We start from the raw sequence: 20,061 nt of genomic DNA, 5'->3' as shown, positions 1-20,061 counted from the left end.
AGAAATATAAAATCAGTAAAAAAAAACAAAAAACAAAAAATACTCTTGTACACTGAAACATATAACCATTTTTATACCTATATTTTAAAAGTAATTGTAAAAACAATTATCTCAAAGTTGTTAATATCTCTGAAAGTGAATATTTTCAGAGAATATTTCAGAAAATATATCATAAGTATAATATTTATCCATTTTTTACGGTATGTTCATGCTATCTTGGGTTAGAAACTAACATATTGACCTCAGTCTACTTCCTTTTTTTGTACAAAGGATATATGTTTTTATGCATGAACATAAAGTGCCCTATCACAATAGTATTATCTCTGAAATTGTATATTAGGACTGAATACCATATTTCTACGGGGCATAATCTCATTTTAGTAGAATGAATCCGGAGCCCTTATAAAGGAATTTTAACAACGAAAACCTTACCAGCAGTAATTAATACATATTTTAATGAACTTAAAATAATTAATGTATGTAGATACGCAAAATGGATATCATTTTTCTTTTAAGTGAACATAAGCACTGTTTTATTACCATTAACCTTTATACTTAAATTAAAAGAAATAAGTGTATATTACGAAGATTTTTGTAACTGGGGGAATTGTGGTGGGATACGATAACTATATATGTTTCGGGATATTTATCACGTTACTCACTTTAGTATTGTGTTATTTATGTATTATCTTGTTTGCTTATGAGTTAGTATAATTCTGTCGGTTATTGTTCTGCTTAAATTAAATATTGCCTGAAAGTGCACTATAATGACCACATGATTTCAGTTAAGAAAAACTTATGTTTAAGTTGTGAAACGAATATTGACGTGTTATCACTTTCGTTAAAATAAAATAATAACAAACGAGATCGCTTAATATAGACAATTCGGTGGATAAAGTAGTATAAGATATATTTTAGCGTATCTAATGTGACCCTTTTTTAGACAAACGCGTAAACACGGTTAAATTTGCATATTCGTTCCTATGTTGTACCTCATATAGAATAGAAGGAGGAATGGAGGTTGCTCGCTCAACAACCATAGAGCATCCAATGCTACCGCTGCCCTGTGCTTCTTTCTCTTTCTTTCTTTCTCTTGTCTTGCGTCTTTTATTTTCACGTGCACTTGGCGACGGCACATGTTCACTATAACCTTTTTCCATGTACCCTACCCGGCATTCTTCCGGAGAGGTTTGCAGGAGAACCGCTTCCTCCTTTGCTTCAACCTTCAATAGCGGGGCGAAAGCATCTACATCAACTAAGGGATACTACTATCACTAATACTAATACTAATACGATACATAACTACAAGTAAGTGTAACAAATTTGGAGGTATTATTTTCAGATCAAACAGCTTTAACGTTATCAGCATTTCTCAATCCTATATTCCTAAATTTTATTTACAAATGAAAAATAACATACAGGTATAAAGTTTGATTTATGCGATTATATCTACCCGTCATATGACTTCATATTTATGTATTTTTCTTTGATAAAAAGAATCAACGGTTTGAATTTTACGAGAAATATCTTACCTGTGAAGTTTTAATTCTTTTTTCAGTTATGAAATTTGGTAATGAATAATATAATAAGTGTTGCAATTATTAAACTACGTTTGAAATTATGTAATAACATTCTCACGAAAACACGATAGCATATTTACTCCTTATATTTTAAATCGATCTTTCTTCGAAATGATGTATATTTTGTATTTACTTCATGCTGTTATTGTATATGTATGAAAATGACGACGAGCTTTACATGCTTAAGTCTAAATAAATCATTCTGTTCTGTTCTGGTTTTGGTGGAATCCATTAGAGACTGGTCCTGTTGTGCGGCCTTAAGCGCGCGCTTCCTCGTAAAATGTGCTTGGTGCTCGTTATCATGGGGTACCAAAGCCAAGATCGAACGTCTGGAACGTCTTGAAAATGCGAAAGTTTGAAAACAGCTATTCGTATTGACTTACTGATCAGTTGGGGGTATCAAGAACTGAATAATAAATGAAAAACGGATTATAAATAACCTAAAGATATTTTTATCATGAGTAAAATTCATGCAATTATATCTAGCCATATTTGTGCTAAATGATATTTGAAGACAACGTCTGTAAACGTGTACGTTATGTCACTTTTACCAATCTTTTACTTAATATGTATTCATTCATATTTTTAAAATAATAATGTTCTAATGATACGATACGTGCATACCCAATGAAGTTTTAATTGTCATGTGTGAAGATTTCTATAAAATGTGTAATTTTCATGTGGATATACTTGTCGAAGTGTTTTGGAAAATTAATGGCAAAACCATGCAAATGAAACATACATATGCGTGCGCTTTACCACTCACGCACGTGCATGAGCATTTACCTCCCTTTGCGGTAGAAACAAACAGAAACGATGACAACAGCAACCATCGTGACAACGCCGAAACCGACAATGACATATATGCTATTAATGTCATTGAAGCCATTCGAACCTGAAAGTCATATGCAATCAAATGAATTGACCGTACATTTTTGTGTGTTTGTGTTAACGAAAGTCAATATTAACTTTATAATTGTGAATTCTATTAGCATGCATTACAGGCTTGAATCTTTTCTTTAAGACGTACTCGCGTTTGTTTGTGCACGCGATTAATGAGATGAATGACAAAATAACAGTTTGTTAGCGGGGTATTATCGATTGTATTTATTTCGATTCAATAGGTATAGATCTCAACAGTTTATCAAATATATTCATTAATATAAAGTCAGTTTGATGGTAATGTTGGCAAACTTTAATATAACATTAACGTTAAACAGGGCATTTATGTATTGGATTTTTTCTTCGTTAATAATAGTTTGAATGTAAAAAACCAAAATGCAATGTATTGTTAAAAACAAAGAAACTACAATTTTGAAATCAACTGTTACACCGTACTCCGTCTCCCCAAATGTTGTTTTTAACATTTAGGCAGATAATGCCAATATCCGTTTTTCTGTATGTAAACTTTCACGATTTATATAGAAATAATTTTACTGGAAGCTAATTGAATGATGTTAAGTACATTATCATATCTGTATGCATCCGTGAAGTCACTTCACATATGAAATTGAACGTTGGAATATCTTCATATTAAGGAAAATACTGTTTTATGACAATGCTGTAATTACATAATTGGATGCCACATATTTAATTGATTTTTCAAGTGTACTTGATTGCAGTAAAATAGACTGATTAAGTGGGCTGCAGAAGATACACAGGTTTCCGTTTTGAAAATTCCATTGATTAATTGCAAATTCTAAAATTTACTTCTTCGTGTCACATTATTTTTCTCTTATAATGAAGTGCGGTAGTGGTGCCGACAGGGATTTTACTTATGCTTATTACTTAGAAATATCTTTAGGAGGTTTACGAATATTCGTATACAATAAAATAATTTTACAGGTTGAATATTATGAGTGAAATAAACTATGTATGGTTCGATAGTCTAAATGATGAAATGCATTTGGTGTGTAAATTAAATACAGAGTAAATTCTTTTTCTATTAGTTGATCTGTCACATACATACATGTATCATATCATGGTGCTACTGCATCAATTTGAGAATAAATAACTTAAAAACTCTATCATAACGATACATTAATGAGAACTACATATTAATCTACTAGAATATTTGTCAACGTTGATATATTATCCTACTATTAAAGAATTTGTTAATTTATTATACTTGACAATAAAAATTGGGCTTTCTGCTATAATATCTAACTTAAGTAAACTTATACTAATCAACGATTTTAAAAAGGAGACTTAACAAGCTACGTATGAAACATGATTGACATACCGGTTGTCAATGCGAGATAAATTAGTTAAAAACAGAATTCTTACCTTCCGTTGTACACGTTGATGTGTTTCCGATGAACGGTGACGTCACATTGGCCAAGGTCTTGGTTGTTACTTCGGATGTTGTATTGTTCATTTTGGACTGAAATACAAAGCAAAGTTTAAAAAAAAAATGCATCAACAAATTGATACTTTAGTATAGAAAAAATATAAATACTAATGAACAAGTAAAAAAAAACTCTCTTACACTCTTTTAATGATATTACCTCACCATATAAGTATGCGGAATTCGCTTTCCATAAAAAAATCATTAAATATATTATTGCTGTAGACCAAGGTAAACATCTTGAGTATAGCTGACTATTGTCAATTCATGTAACTGGATGAAAATAATTTATTTGTTCACGAGATTATAATAATGGATATTTTGTTTTACGTGTATGTTCATGTGTGTGAAAATCATCATTTAATTTCACTAGAACCGATGCCTGTTGCATTGTATTGTATTAACTTGTAGTCATCTCTTTTAAAGTCACGTCTTGTGGTCGTTGTCCAACGATTAACAATAAAGGCTAGCTTTATTGAGCCGCGTGCTTTAGTTTACTTCTACACACACACAAACACACACGCACGCACACACACGCACGCACACATGCACTGTCAAAATTTGTATGCTTTTCTTAAACGGGAAAATCGCGACGGGCAAACGCCGCAGTTTAGTGGAACGGTACAGTCCGTAAAATTATTTTGTATTCTGTAACAGTAGAAATTGTTCCTCATCTTATGTCATCGGAAATGTTTTCTCTGCTATTCAAAAGAAGGTAGGTGAATGGTTCTTAACTCGATAAGCAGATACGCAGATCCTAGTGCGGAATGCGTTCCGACTATCCAAAATCTTGTTGTATGATGTAACCTATATAAAAGTGATATTTATGTCACTATCATAATTCTGTTTTCCCGATTACATGTACATATAATCGTATTGAATAATGCAGCCTGAATTATATGACACAATCAAAATTCAAACTTCTCATTTTTTCCATCCGGCAAACGTTAAATTGTAATTTCATCTCAATAATGGCCATTTAACGTTTGGGTAATGTTGTCCGTGTTAAATATGTAAATTCCTTCGATTTTCTATGTTATTCTATACCTGTCTATGTGATACTATACACGTTAGTCAATATTCGCAACTTTCAGAGTAATATTGTTATCATGTTCATGAAAATTGAAGTTAAGGCTATAGCAGCCTTTAAATAGTATTTAAAGGAAAACAATAGGAGTATTTCATTTCTGTAGTGTGCGTAGTTGCGAATCAGTTGTGTGCACTTTTCATCCTGGCATAACTGTCTAACAGAGCATAGATTTTAATGCAAATGCCTTGAACAAAATGTCCATCTGCTATTAACTGAGCAACAACTTTTGTGTACTACCTATATATATTTTGAACATTAACATTCTGACCAAGTTTCATTAAGACTGAAACATACATGCTTCCTCAAGGGTGGTTACAAGGTTTGTCTAAGATTTGATCTGGCGACCTGGTATTAGGATCCATGTGACCCAGATTCGAATTAGGTATAGATATTGTCAAGAGAAACATTCGCACCAAGTTTCATCAAGATCGAGTCATAATTATTGCCTCAACAGTGGTAACAATGTTTTTCTACATGATGATCTGATATTGTAACGCACTTCACCAAGAGTTAAACCGACCTACATATTGACAATATAAACATTTTGACCAGGTTTCATCAAGATTGTGTCATAAATATGGCTTCGAGTGGCGTAACACTTTTTCATAAATTTGACCTCGAACGATAGCTTTTGGCAGAGTAAAGCCCTATTACACTCGACCAAGATACTGCCAAGATACACATTCTGACCAAGTTTCATCAAGATTGGGTGACCAAATGTGGTCTGGAGTTTGATGACCAGCTAAAAGTTGAAAATGCAAGACACGCGATGCGCGACGTCAAATAATGACGGACCACAACAGATTGCAATGAGCACTTCTTGCTCAGGTCAGGTAAATACCCGTTGTTACTATTTTGTACGGACCGCATCTAGTTCACGCAAGTTATCTTTAAACAGCAATTGATTAAAATATCGTATATTGGCATTTAATCGAACATTTCCTAAGTCGGGAATTAGATAGCGGTTTAGGGCTTTTACTTTTACTAACATTTCTTTCACTGATATTTTTAAAAATACATATATGCCACAATTAAATTAGTGCATTACTAATTAATGTTCTTGCCTTTCTAAAGACAGTCCAAATCAACTGGTATAATTATTGGTGCAAAAGAAACCATTGACCTTGCCATGAATCGTTTAATTGTTTCGTCTATACCCAGCTCGCTATAATCTTACCAATTTGCGTAAACCGTTAAGTGAGCTAACTACTATTACATGTTGTTACCTCTACTCAATCTCCGTACTCTCATCATGGTTTAAACGCAGCAATAACATAAATTCATCAAGCACTGCATTCAGTTTATTAGTATAAGCCTGCTTATGTTATGCTGAACGATACTCATAAAACTTAATAAAATAATAAAACGGTCGACATTTAATTAAAATAAATCAACGTCTACTTAAAGTATTCTTATCCATTCCGTATTGGTGGTGTAAAGATTGATAATTTGCTATTCTGTTATCCTTAAAAGCACATAATAACCATTTTTTTATACTATCAGCGTGTAACAACTAGAGCTACAAGCAAGTTTAAACGACATGAAATATATTTAAGCGCTAAAAGCACTGAAATTGTTCGCAATTGCACAATCCTAAACGCAACTAAGTTTTCAAACTTATGTTATAGCTTTTTATATCGCAAGTTTGAAATGAACACAATCCATTCACATTTCTAAACAGTGTGTCTTAAAGCACAGGTCGAAATGTGGTTGCAATGTTTATCCTCATATTTATGTTAAAGAGATAACTTATACAAAATAACAACAATATGTCTCTTTTTGTTCGCAATTGGTTGCTGCACTGGCAACCATATTTAGAATTTTGGTTGCCTTGTTAAAGAATAAAGAGCCTAGAATCAAGTACATGTTGTGTTATGTGTATCAAATACTTTATTTATTTTTTTTTTAAATTATTGAGCAACAATTTTGCCGACATGACAGACTTTTAATACATCATGTCTTGTTGTGAGCCGGAATTGAATCATTTCCTAGGCCTAATTGATCCACAGTCGCCAATTTGTATTCTATGTTAAATTGGATTGAGTTGTTTCAAGCTTTGAAAAAACTAGTTTCCAAGCTTTTTAGCCCAACTGTAACCAACTTTTGAAATTGAGTTTCCTGGGCTTAAATCTACTGGCCCCAGACTTACAGGCAACCACTAAACATGTAAGTCATTTATGATGTAAAATCCGACAGCGCATTGAACTCAATCAATTGCAAGTCTGAAGGCATTAAAAGGACCGTTTCGAGATTTGGTAAATTGACAAAATTAAACGATTTAATAAAAGTTGGAGATTTCTGTTGTTGTCGTTATATTTGTTCATACTACGAGGATTGCTAAAATCAAGTATAAAATACTTCTCTCATTGTTCGAGCACGGATGGTCGAGTGGTCTAAACGATAGACTTTTATTCCAGGGGTAAGCGGTTCGAGACCAGTTGAGGGTAATTTGTTTTGTTTCTTTAATTTTAATCTTGCTTTTTTAAATGGAACTTTTAAGATCCAATGTTGACGTTTATTAATATTAAGCGTTTATTGACAAACTGTGAAAAGGTCCATTTAAGATGTTTACTAAAAATGCCAAAAGGTAAAAATTTAGAATGCATTAGTTTTTTATTTGATTTAAAAGTGATTTTGTTTATTTGCCTAGTCAGCGAGTTTACTTTGAAGTTATTATAATTTAAGCTTCATTTTGGGACAACAGGGCTTAATGCATATGCATTAATTGTCATCCCAGTACCAGAGACTCTCTTTAAATTAAGAACACCATAAAATCAGAAAGTATCGTCCTAGATTAGCTTGTGTGCAGTGCAAAGGCTAATCAGTGTGCACAGAACACCACTTATTTGATATGCGTTAAACCCCGTTTTTCCAGAACGCTGAAAATATGTACAGATTTCAATGACACAGTGGCCAATGTCGTCGCACAAGCTGTTAAACAATATTGATAACATACACACATTCTCTGACTGCAGTGTACCAGTTGTGAAGTATAAACAGGCTAATCAGTGTGCACATGCAGATGCGGTGGTTATCGTTATTAGCGTAGTTAAAAGCAGACCAACTTGAATTTTATGGCAGTAACATTAGTTGTCCGCAAGCGAAAAACTAATAAAATGAAAACGCCTACAATTTATGCAAACATAATTAAGTGTAGATACCTAAATAATCTATTTGATTCCATATATGTATTGCCGATCAACAATCACGCAATTTATACTCTATTTATGTTGTGTATCGATTAATAAAAAACATTATTTTGACAATTTTTGTTTTGTCATTCTCCTGTGTATTTTCGATTTCAAAAGACGAAGTGAGTTGACAATCGTGATACATCGACTATCTACTAAACCTCCGATTTTTGGAATAAATCGTCTGCTGATCCAGAGTGCAATCGATCAACACGAGAGGTGGAAGATTTTTGTGTATACACATTTGGTTATGATACAGTGATGGTTGTTGTATGCTGATGTGTATGATGAGTTGTTTGTCTCGTGTTTTTAGTTTTTTATGTATCAGTGTACGGGAATTATGCTTAGGAAGACCCATAGTGCCAGTTTGAGATGTTAATATGAATTAAGAGGTACGCAATACTACTGCTTATTGTGAAAAGAAATCGTTAAACAGAAACTTTCCTTATGTAAAAAATTTACGCGTCTTTCTAACAGAAAAAAACACCTCAAAATACTCTTTTCTGCAACCATTTTCAATATTTTACTGATTGAAATGTCCCTTGATTATAAATCTGATACTGTGTAAATATGTTAATTAATGTATGTCTGTGCTAGAACGCGGTTGGTTAAGACGTCCTGTACACATATTTTTAGTCAGCCGTGTACATCAAACATTTCTCAACGAGAATTTTAATACTTACTAACCATTATGACTACCGGTCATTCAAATTCACACAATACCGATGATAAATATCGCCATTGTATCTATGTATGGCAGACGTTACAATTAAAAAGAATTAGTTCATACAGAATTATTTCACTATGAATGTTCGCATACAAATCGGATAAAATGTATGTCAATGTCATATAAATTCTACCTCCGATTATTTGTTTTATCAAATTATATTTAGACAACTTCACTATTATTGAGCGATGTTTCCGAAATGTTGACAGTACTTCCTTGCAAGTTAAACTATCTTTCCTTATCGCAATTAAGGTAGCGCACTCTAATGGGCACATATCCAAATATAATTTAATTAATTATTTTCCTAATCAGCATCATTTCACTGAACTACATGCAAATTTGTAGGTGGGCTTTCCATGCTTTTTAAAAAAATATACCGATATTTTCAAAACCAACCTCACGCTCGGCTTTTGTCCAGTTTATTTTTACCCCTGGGGTATATAAAAGTTCCATAATTCATTCAAATTCCCAAATATGGGCATGCAGTTGGTGTGTACAGATGCAGTAAAGGTGTTTAAAGTTTAAACAAGATGAAATAAGTATTATTTTACAGACATTTATTTTTTACAAATTTTAATCTATGGAATAGCGCCATGAAATGTAAGTGATTTCAGCCTAGTAAAAATTGGGTCGGTTAAAAACAAAGTGTCATAAAATTTAAAATAGTATCATTTAAGTTATATTTTAAACTTAGTTTTTATAGAAACACTATATACAGCAACAATACCAAAAAATAGACAGATTTACCGTTGACTTTTGGAAATAAAAATAAAAATGCAACATTCATCATTCGTATTTTCAGCAGTAAATTAATCAATTTAGCCATAACGTTGTTTTAATTTTAAAATTGAAGGATGTGCATACAATTTTCAACATATTTAACAAAAAACATAGCTTATGTGCTATATTAAATCAAATTACGTTAGAAAAGAAATAAAACGCGTCGCAAAAAGTATGCGATGTCGGCAGGAATCGAACCTGCGCGGGAAGATCCCAAAAGATTTCTAGTCCATAGCCTTAACCACTCGGCCACGACAACTTCACATCAGTAATCAGGTAAAAAGGCTCGTCGATTTTTGAAGCAATCGCGAAATCGTATTTTTCAGATTATAATTGGATCAAAGTCAATATTTATAGTGAAAATAATGTATTCTAAATCAATAAGTTGAACATATATCAAAATTCGAAGTTTGAAAAAAAAATGCATCTCTCGGAAATAACCGATCATTGAAGATCGGCAATGATCGTAAAATAAATCGCGGGAAATCATTAGAGGTGCGCTACCTTAAGCTAGTCACTCACCTTATCAGAGTTTACTAACACAACATCATAGTCACATTATCCTCATTTCTGCAGATTTAAAAATTAGATGTAGAACATTTCATTGCGTTCATGATTTGAAAATACAATCGGTCTTAAGAAACACAAAGCAAAAGCAAATAAGCACGTCGAGCTATTCAATACATTTCTTCGTGTCTGTCATTCAATAGATCAAAATATTAAACATAACGTTTCAAACGCTCACACAGTAGTACCAATCTATAAGTAGTGAATGCTTATACAGCTAAATCGATAAAATAAAGACTAGGGGGAAATTTGTAATGGCTTGTTAATGATTTGTTTTAATTTTGAATAAGGGGTTATAAAAAGTTTCATAACAGTAATTTCTTTTTGAATAATGTTGTGTTTTTCAGCATGTGTGGACGAAGAAATAAGAGTCAATAAGCGGGTTTAATAAAAGAGGATTCATTACTCACTATTATTAATTAACTTTATAATATTAGACGAGAATGTATTCAATTTGTTCGCCCAATACAAGATGAGCTTGGCCAATAAAACTCGAAACTCGCCTTATACGAGAATAAGGCGGCCAATATGGAAAAATGTCGGCCAATACGAAAAAAATGTCGGCCAATACGAGATTTAGCCAATCAGAAACCAGGAAAAACTCGGCCCTATATGAGAATCTAAAATTTCGACAATTGCGGACGCCATTTTGAAGTTGTATGCTTAGTTTTGTTGCAAAAGTTTAAACCTTTAAAAATATACTTAAAGTACTCAGCCCCTAATATTTTCAGCTCCCTTTTAAAAAAATAACAACAGTGCAGTGTAACCACAACAGTAAGGTTCAATATTTAAGTGTACATAACTTACAACTTATAATATTTTCAAGCTTCAATGAGCGCCGATATTCTGGTTCCCGTCGTACTAATACTTCAATCTCCACGCAGAGTTGTCGTTCCTTGCTCTCACATACAACTCTGCGAAATGCTCAGCTTGCCATTTTGCCTATAAAATAGGTTAAACCGAACAAACGCATTCAATGTATATTTGATTGGATATTTAAGATCGCATGCATTAAATTATGAAATATGACTATTAAATGCACGATAAATCGTGCAAAAACTTGCGAGTTTTAATGCAACTCTTTGGAACCATTTTCTTGCCCATTTACGCAGATGGAATCATTCCACGCACTTCACAAATGTAAACAATTGAACATAATTTTTATTAACTGACGTTAGGAATTGCTTCGAAGTGTGTATGCATGTTGGTTTCTTAACATCAAATTTATAATAATGAATTAAGACTGATATCATGGTATAAGATGGTTTTCTTTAATGCAGTGAATGCAATGTAACCGTCGTGCAAGAGATTGTTTAGTATACTGTAACCTCAATGATGAACGCTTGGAATGATCATGACATGAATGAGACGCTTTTATATCAATAGTCCGGTCTGAGCCCAACACAGTTGAATGTAATGTAACCGTCGTGCAAGAGATTGCTAATACTTTAGTACTTCAGGCCACAGTGGAAAATGGCGGCGCTCTACGTATGTATTAATTATCGTAAAAATATTAAAGTTTGGAGTAAGTGATAAACCTTCAAGCTTTTGTTAAGGTTTAGTTATAGGTATCGATACGTCAATTGTTTTTTTCGAATCACTTATGATTTATAAAAAAATGATATATGTCATGTTTACCCAATTCTGACACAGCGTCTTTCGGATAATGAATGTGTACACAATCGAACAAGAGAATATCTGTTTAATGTACGTAATGTATATGATGAATATGTTTGTATGGTCAAATAAATTATAAATTGCAATAGCATTCCAACGTAGACTTGTACCTAGAATACTATTAAATGGGTTTATAGTGTAGGTCATTAATCATTGTAGTGGATTGGCTATGGATATCAGATAGCCGGGCAAAAACTGGGTAGTTATTTTTATACTGGGGAGAGTGAACAACCTGAAAACGCACGAGTCGTCATGTTCCATTCTTCTATGGAAAAGGATTCTGGAAAGGTTAGTTTCAATAGTTTTACTTCGTAGTATTGAAATTTTGGAGGCTGAAGTTGAACGACAACAACAGTGGAGATAGCAGAACTGTTAACATGATTTTTTTAATCGATAAGTGCGGTAGGTTTAAACCTATTTATTTTAGCTTGATTGCATCGAAAGCCTTAGGGTTATATAGACATTCTCGAGTCCGTTTCCTGGGAAGAACCAGTACTTGGTGTCTATGGAGGAGATTATGAGAACGCTCCCTTAGTAGGGATTAAACCCACAAACTCCCTATCGCTAGGCGGACACCACATCCACTACACCACCGCAACCTTTAAGTGCTGTTAGTCAGTTATGATGCAGACAACCATAACTTACAACCTTATTTAAATAATATAACAATGATATAAAAACACACCAAAAATAGAGTTTGTTGTATTTTCAGCTGAAGAAGCTCATTGACATTCTTTCCAGTTTACAAAAGCCAATTGCAGAATGCCCCATTCGACTCATATTTTCAACAGTGGCCCTAGGCATGGGAGCGGATCTCAAACATGTGCAGAGGGTTATTCATGCTGGTCCACCCACGTCACTGGAAAGTATGTTTTATTTCAACATTTAGCAATGAAGGAATTTTTCACATTTAAGTAATTACTTATTAATTTACAAGTTACTTTTATTAGACCTTGGGTTATACTTATATTAAATTTCATTAAAACAACTTCTAGATTATCAGTTACATGACATAAATTTGCGCTGCACTTATCCAGGATCATGTACTGTTCCATTCCTTATTTGAGAGACATAATAATTATTATTATTATAACTGGATTTGCGCTGTTGCATTAAAGATCCTTATTGGTCAACAATATCAAATGCAAATTATATATATATATATATATATATATATATATATATATATATATATATATATATATATATATATATATATATGTATGTATATATATATATATATCAGTATCATTACTGTCAGATTAAATTATAAATTACAAAGAAATGTTAAAAATTATCATAAATCCATGTATGTTGATTATCTCAGGTTATTAAAACCTCGGTTTAACGTCTCATGCGAAAGACGAGTTTTTAACACATTAAAATGTTTTGTCAAATACTCACATTAACAACTAAATATTAAAGTATATAGAGCCTGGAAGTGTGAAAATATTGTTAACACATTAAAATGTTTATTAAAATACTAACATTAACCAATTAATGTCAAAATTAATGTCAAACTTGAATCCGGCTTTGGTTAAACATTGCGTTATAAAAGTATATCCGAAATCCGTTCTCTCCGAAATATAACCATATATCATATGTCTAAGTATTGAGGTTAGGCGTAAAATCAAGACAAATCAATATCGCCAATATATTAATTATAATAAAACGATCCGATTATCATAATGTGAACTCCTTGCTCCGAAAATAAATTAATTGTCCATTTTTAAGAACACACTGACTGCCGCCAGGAATCATGTATGCCTGACCCAATACAAAGTGTCAGGGGCAGGTAATCCAGACTAGAGCGCCGAAAGCAAAATTAATTTGAAATCATGGAGGATTTACACATAACACATGCAATTCCTAATGGCAATAAGTAAGTTTTCAATCCTTATTGTCTTTCTGAGTTGTATTAAAAACAACGGTAGTGGATCCAGTGTGGCTGGAATGTTATTCAGGTAAAGTTTGCATAATTTTGCGACCTGTCAAATTGTGTTCCTGCATCATGTAATGTCTACAAAGCATCTTTCGTCACATACTAAGTTTAAATGCTATTGTTTCTATGCTTTATCAGTAATATCGCCTTCATATAACACTATTAATGAAATAATAATTATTCTTCTGAAATTAAATGCATGGAACAGTTGTTTCCTCTTGCAACAATATTCAATTTTCGTTTTAAATTTACAAGATATCTCTTAAAAGATAGGCTTGATTGAATTTTACCGTTACGCAGTTGTTTGCCACTATCAACAAAGCGGGGTTTGGGGCGGTAGCCCCCGACACTAAAGAAATATATAGGATAAAAAGGATTATTAGGTGTAGCGTTAGGGTTTGCGCGCTTAGCAACGATACAATTATACGCTTTTCCATTCATTGTTACGCACCAGTAAAGTTCTATCAAAAGGTATTTTGGTGTACATAACATTTTCAAACCATTTTGCATGGGATATAAACAGTGAAAAAGTTGTATAGAACAGAAATGTTGTTATTTTTCGAAACTTCATACTTAATGAAATAGCAAAAACCTGTAATTCGAAAGTGAAATTCAAGCTTTTCTTGCTGAATAATATTATAAAGTTAATTAATAAAATTGTCATTAATTAGTTGAATTCATATTGGTTTTGTGCGGCCAAAGGACAATACGGCTGTCTGAAGCTCAATAACAAAGCCAATATGAATTCAACTAATTAATAGCATTATAGTATCTTAGTTTTCGAACTAATAAACTTAATAATTTTCAATCTAAGTTTTATCAATTTTTTAATAGTCTTACACATCAATGGCAAAATCACACTCAAAACATTCCGTCTAAAAGACATGTATACCTGTATGTATTCGTCTTCTTGATACAGTTATGCTTACACAAATAACCAACACAATATGTGCCATTATTTTAAAAAACAACGACTGGTTAACATGTTAAAACATTGTGGTATTTCGGAAGAGAGAAGGCTTAAAACAAATTGAAAAATGGGCATACAATGGTAACGATATTGAAGTTGTTATTAACTTTAACTATTTAGGCACAGTGCTAAGCTGTACTGGTAGTTTTAAATTAAATCAAGAACATTTGGTTAGTAAAATGTGGCACTTCCGCCCTTATGTAAATCTATTGGTTCTCAAAGTTCGTTTTAAGTTGCGTTGTGTAATTTTTTGTTTTGACTTAAATGTCCCATGTTCGTAAATTACTCATCAGTTTGCAAAATAAGGCAACAAGTCTTTTTCTAGCATATAACAACTTTTATTCTTGATTAAATGTTCGTGTATATATTGTATTGTAAACGTATCTTATTCTTTTTAGTATATAATTCTTCTGTAAGAAATCGAGACAAGAACTAATCAGTAAAGAATAAATAAACGAGATACTCCAACACAAAATAAAATCCGTCCAGAAAAACAAATGTCCAAATGTCCGTCTCTCTTGCACTATCCCGTGAAGCCCGAAATTGGGATATTCACTGTGCGCGCTAGGCTCGCTTGGCTCGAAGTTTGTTAAAAATACCCCGCTTTTATACTAATCCTTATATAAATGCTTATAAAAAGGTTTATATAAATGCTTATATAAACGGTCACGTTGTAGAAAAACGTGATGGTCTTAGCAAGTAAACAACCTCCCCATCATCCTTTCAAAATAGTATCTTAACCCAAATCAACAGTAGTTCGTGGCCTGGTCAACACACGTGACCGCCAAGAGCACCACATCATACGATGTCCCGAATTAAGTCCAGTCAGTCTACCATAACATAAACTAGATCATCCCATCGTATGACAGTACATGTACCCTTACATGTATGATAGTCTACTGGGACAGGTAATGTGTTACATACGCCCCTTTCTAAGAAAAATAATTAAGGATTAAATTCTTTTTCTAAATCGTCCGTAAAGTCATTGTCAGAGAAGTTATGTGCAGTGTCGTCGTCAAGGTATCATCAAACAACAATACATCAATATTCATAATCATACAACAGCATATCATCAACACATAATAGATATTTTAAAATCAAAACAACACACCTTAGTGTCGCTTTAATTAAAAGTCTTATACAAATAATTATTAAGTTTTTTAATGTTTAAGTATAAAGCCTTACAAACAACGTTAAGTCCTTCAATGAATAAGTAAATAAGTAGAATATGATTAAGTATAAAGTACAACAAAGTCCTTTAGTATAACAAAGTCCTATTATAATAAATCATAGTCCTACTATAAATGCAAAGTCCTAATACAAAGTCCTACTATAAACGGGAACACTGATGTAAGTCACACAAGTTCACTATTAAGTCAAGAGTCTACACGTGCCACAAATGTCACTAGGTTCACTGATCGCCTTCGTAGTACCAATCGCCTGATCAGGAATGTCACAACACCTGGCGACTTAGTGATGAACCGTTCTCGCCTTGCACTTGTCTCCAGTGTCCCGCAGTTTATGAAAATATACAGATATGCAACTAACATATCAGAGTAAAACAAATCCTAAGTTTCGGTTTCTTGAGTTTTAGGATACAAAGCAATATTATTGAGGATTGTTTTATTTTTCGATGGCCCCACCATATCGGTGAAGTTATTATTAACCGGAGCTGAAGCATTCACGCTCGCCATCAAAACCTCGTCAGGACCCATCTCAGTCCTTGACCTTTTGCCAAAGTACCTAAATTTCTTAAAGAATTTCCTGTTACATCTATTTCTACATTTGACCTTAATGACATAGGCTAATACACCTATGATAATCAACGTTACTACACCCGTAGTAATGAATGAAAGTATGTTCAATTTATTTTTAGTGCTATATTCCCTAGCGGTTTCTATTTCACTTAACAATGAATCCATCGGAATAAAACCTACAGAAGGGAGTGTTCTGGGTATTTCAATCGTCCCATAACCAATCACTTTTTCATTGTACTCCTTCCATATTGACAATGAAGATATATTAAGCGTCTTTTTCATGATTTGTACAAAGTCATCAGTAATAGTAACATTAGATTTGTAATCAAACGTGGCCGACAACGTAATTAGATCATGAATTGCAATACAGCCTTGAGGCATGGTAATTATGTCCAATGGTGGGTTAACCGTTGACCAACTAGACTCTAAATTATTTTAACGTTTGCAAGTGATAGATAACCTCAGTGGTTTGTGAGTAGCCACAGCCCAAACACCATTAGTAATATATTCGGCGTAAGGTAGCTGTACATTGGGTTTAACCAATTTCCTGCAATTTTCAGCTATTAAGTCTCGTTTATTCATGAATATACTAACAATACATGTGCTTGATAGTTCAATCGGATAAAGAGGTTTCATTAATTGACAAAATGGTGCCCCAACACAACTAGATATTTCCCTTGTCTCAAGTAATGCATATTTGGTTTGCTTCGAGTTTATCGCTATACTGGCGTATGGAATGTCATATTTCGCTACGTTCATATTCGACGTTAATTGGCTTTTTTGTCGTATTAGCTAATGTGAGCGGAATTTTAATGATGCTATACATCTGATAATATTCATATTGCTCGTTTAGCGGTATTTTTACTACCATAACCATTTTGTTATTTTCGATAACGCCCGATAATGGAAGATATTTATAGTACTCCCAAATTTCCTTTTCGATATCAAACGGTAACGTATTCAAGGGTGGTAATTCATTTTTTATTTCTAAAAGAAACTCCTTTAACTGATAAGGAGAAATTAAATTTGGTGATAAATGCCCCAAACTTAAGGCAGTGAGTTGATTATCTAAATGTTCAAACATAAGGGTTGCTCGAGACATTACATCCCTCACTTCTTGAAAAAAGAAGGTCCATATGAAAATATGATACCATGAAATTATTAGTTTCAAGTAACCTGGCGTTAACCTCGTCAGTCACGTTACGTAATCTTACTTCAACTTTCTTAAGGGTGTTTATTACGTCATTTAATGAGTTGCGATTTTCCTTTATAGCATGCTGGGTAAGATTCAACAGCGTTAAAGACTGGGAACTAACATGCATTAAACGTAATTGTCTCTGATGAAGGGTATTTAAAACAGAACGTATCTGCTTAGTATCGCTATCTTTAGCAACACCAAAAACTGCTCTTAATATATCTGATCCAAAATCAAATAAAGCTCGTGTCTGACGTATAAACTTGTTTGAATTTACTTTGTGCAAAAGCTGAATGTAAACACTATATAGTTTCTGAATTTCAGCATTTAACACTTGAAAAGAACTTAGATATAATTCTAGAAACTTATATGCATTAGTGGGTAGGTACTTGTTCGTCATCGAAGTCGATAAGTTTTCTACAATAGTCAAGTCCGCTCTTAATGCATTTAAGAAGTCGTCATACGGTTGTAGATCTAGTACAAAGCTTATTGTTCAAGTAGACTGTGTTGCGGAAAATTTGTTTACTGGTATGAAAACTACGTTGTTCCTTACAATTGGCTGTGCGATGCTCAACCCGGTGATAACTGTCAATGTCCATAGTCGTATCGTCAGTCGAAAGTCGTACATCCTGTCCTGGAAGGTATTAAAAGTATGTGTTTTCACACGTACAGAGAGTTTGTATTTACTTTAACATCTTTCTGATTAAATCAATTACAACGTCATTTTTATCGGAGTAATGTTTCTTAATCGACCGCGGATTTGCGTATTCGACTACATTAGCCTCCATATCGGAGTGATCACTTTTCTCACCCGAATTCGACCTTTTGTGTTCGCGCATACGCTCTGCCCTACGCTTGGCCAAAGGTATTTCATCTTTATTATCCGATGAATTACTGCGCTATAAACACGTCGCCTAATCAATGCGCTAAGGGCGTATCGTCATTGTCCGACATACGACCCTCCATTTGATCATCAATGTGAGAACTCATATAGCTATCACGTCGCCTAATTAATTTCGCCTACCTCCGAGTTGTCTCCATAGCTCGGGGTTACGACATGTGTAGACCTACGCTTACCTCTACTTTCCTTGAGCGTTCTTGCGGTACATTTCATGTATCTATGTCTACACATTTCAAATTTCTAGCGTGAACCGTTAATTCCGCTATATTACCACGTTTACAACTCCTACACATTTTAAATTTCTAGCGTGAACCGTTCATTCCGCTATTTTGCTATTTTTATTATTATTATATTTTTTTTATTTTACTATTTTTATTATTATTTCATTTATTATTTCTACAACTACTATTATTATTATTATATTTATGTTGTTTTTAAATGTTCGTAACTTACATCCCTATTAGTGGATAGATATCATTTGATCCATATCCCCCGTGACCTTTTTCTCATGTTTACCTTTTTTTAAGATATTTTGCTCCTTGAGAGCCCTATTGACACTTTCCGTTAAATTTCCCGGATTGCTTCTATTTAATTTATTTCTCACTGCGTCATCGATCAACCCATCGGTGAACTGACCTACTAGAATTCGTTGCATGGGATCCCTCTCATCGAGTTCACCTTCACATGCATCCCTAGCTAACATCAATAGACGTTCCCCATAATTTGCGACATTTTCCCCTGCACGTTGCTTAACGTTCCTTAATAGCTTTAAAGCGTATTGCGGGTCAGTTATATCCCCGTATCGCATTTTCAACTCAGCTTTTAAGTCAATGTACCTAACTTCAGGGTTTGTGGTTAAAAATCGCTTTAAGAATTCACAGACTGGGCCTGCGGCCGTCTGAAAAACTATTTTAATTTTCGTGGCCTCGTCGCAATTATGAATCATAAAAAATCTCTCTAGTTCTAATGTCCAATCATGGAATTCCAATGATTTTCCCGAAAATCGTGGTAACTGTGTTAAAGCTGTGTTTGCATATAAAGTGTCCGGTAAGTTAACTAAACTTTCAGCCAGTACTTGAAATGGTGTTTGTTGCGATCCAGTGGCCATCTTTAGAATATTTCCTTAAAAACCGTAACCTTATTTCTTGATCCTAAAATGTAAAGACTGAACAGCGTATCCTAAAATGTGGGTATTAACCAACTCAACTTTAAGTATGAGTGTTTAACAAGTTGGCAAGTAGGTCGAAAGAACTGAGATAGAAAAAATGTTCTGACCTGACTCCGGTTAACGTGATAAAATGCCCTTTTCAGCTTCCGGTGAACGTTTTTCAGGAGAG

The 20,061-nt window shown here is 33.4% G+C and overlaps 2 protein-coding genes and 1 non-coding gene across 6 annotated transcripts in view; all 3 read right to left on the bottom strand.

Moving 5' to 3' along the window:
* Positions 1-20,061, bottom strand: part of LOC127853028 (uncharacterized) — a 387,010-nt gene that overhangs the window by 250,891 nt on the left and 116,058 nt on the right. The gene's annotated exons all lie outside the window — the stretch shown is intronic.
* Positions 1-20,061, bottom strand: part of LOC127853032 (interferon-inducible GTPase 5-like) — a 206,086-nt gene that overhangs the window by 153,851 nt on the left and 32,174 nt on the right. The window lies entirely within an intron of this gene.
* Positions 9,893-9,974, bottom strand: Trnas-aga (transfer RNA serine (anticodon AGA)). Its single transcript has one exon. It is a non-coding gene; the product is annotated as a tRNA-Ser (tRNA).

Source organism: Dreissena polymorpha, chromosome 12 (genome assembly GCF_020536995.1).
Source record: "Dreissena polymorpha isolate Duluth1 chromosome 12, UMN_Dpol_1.0, whole genome shotgun sequence".
NCBI lineage: Eukaryota > Metazoa > Mollusca > Bivalvia > Myida > Dreissenidae > Dreissena > Dreissena polymorpha.
The sequence above is the reverse complement of the archived record's forward strand: the minus strand, read 5'-3'. Positions and strand labels throughout refer to the sequence as shown.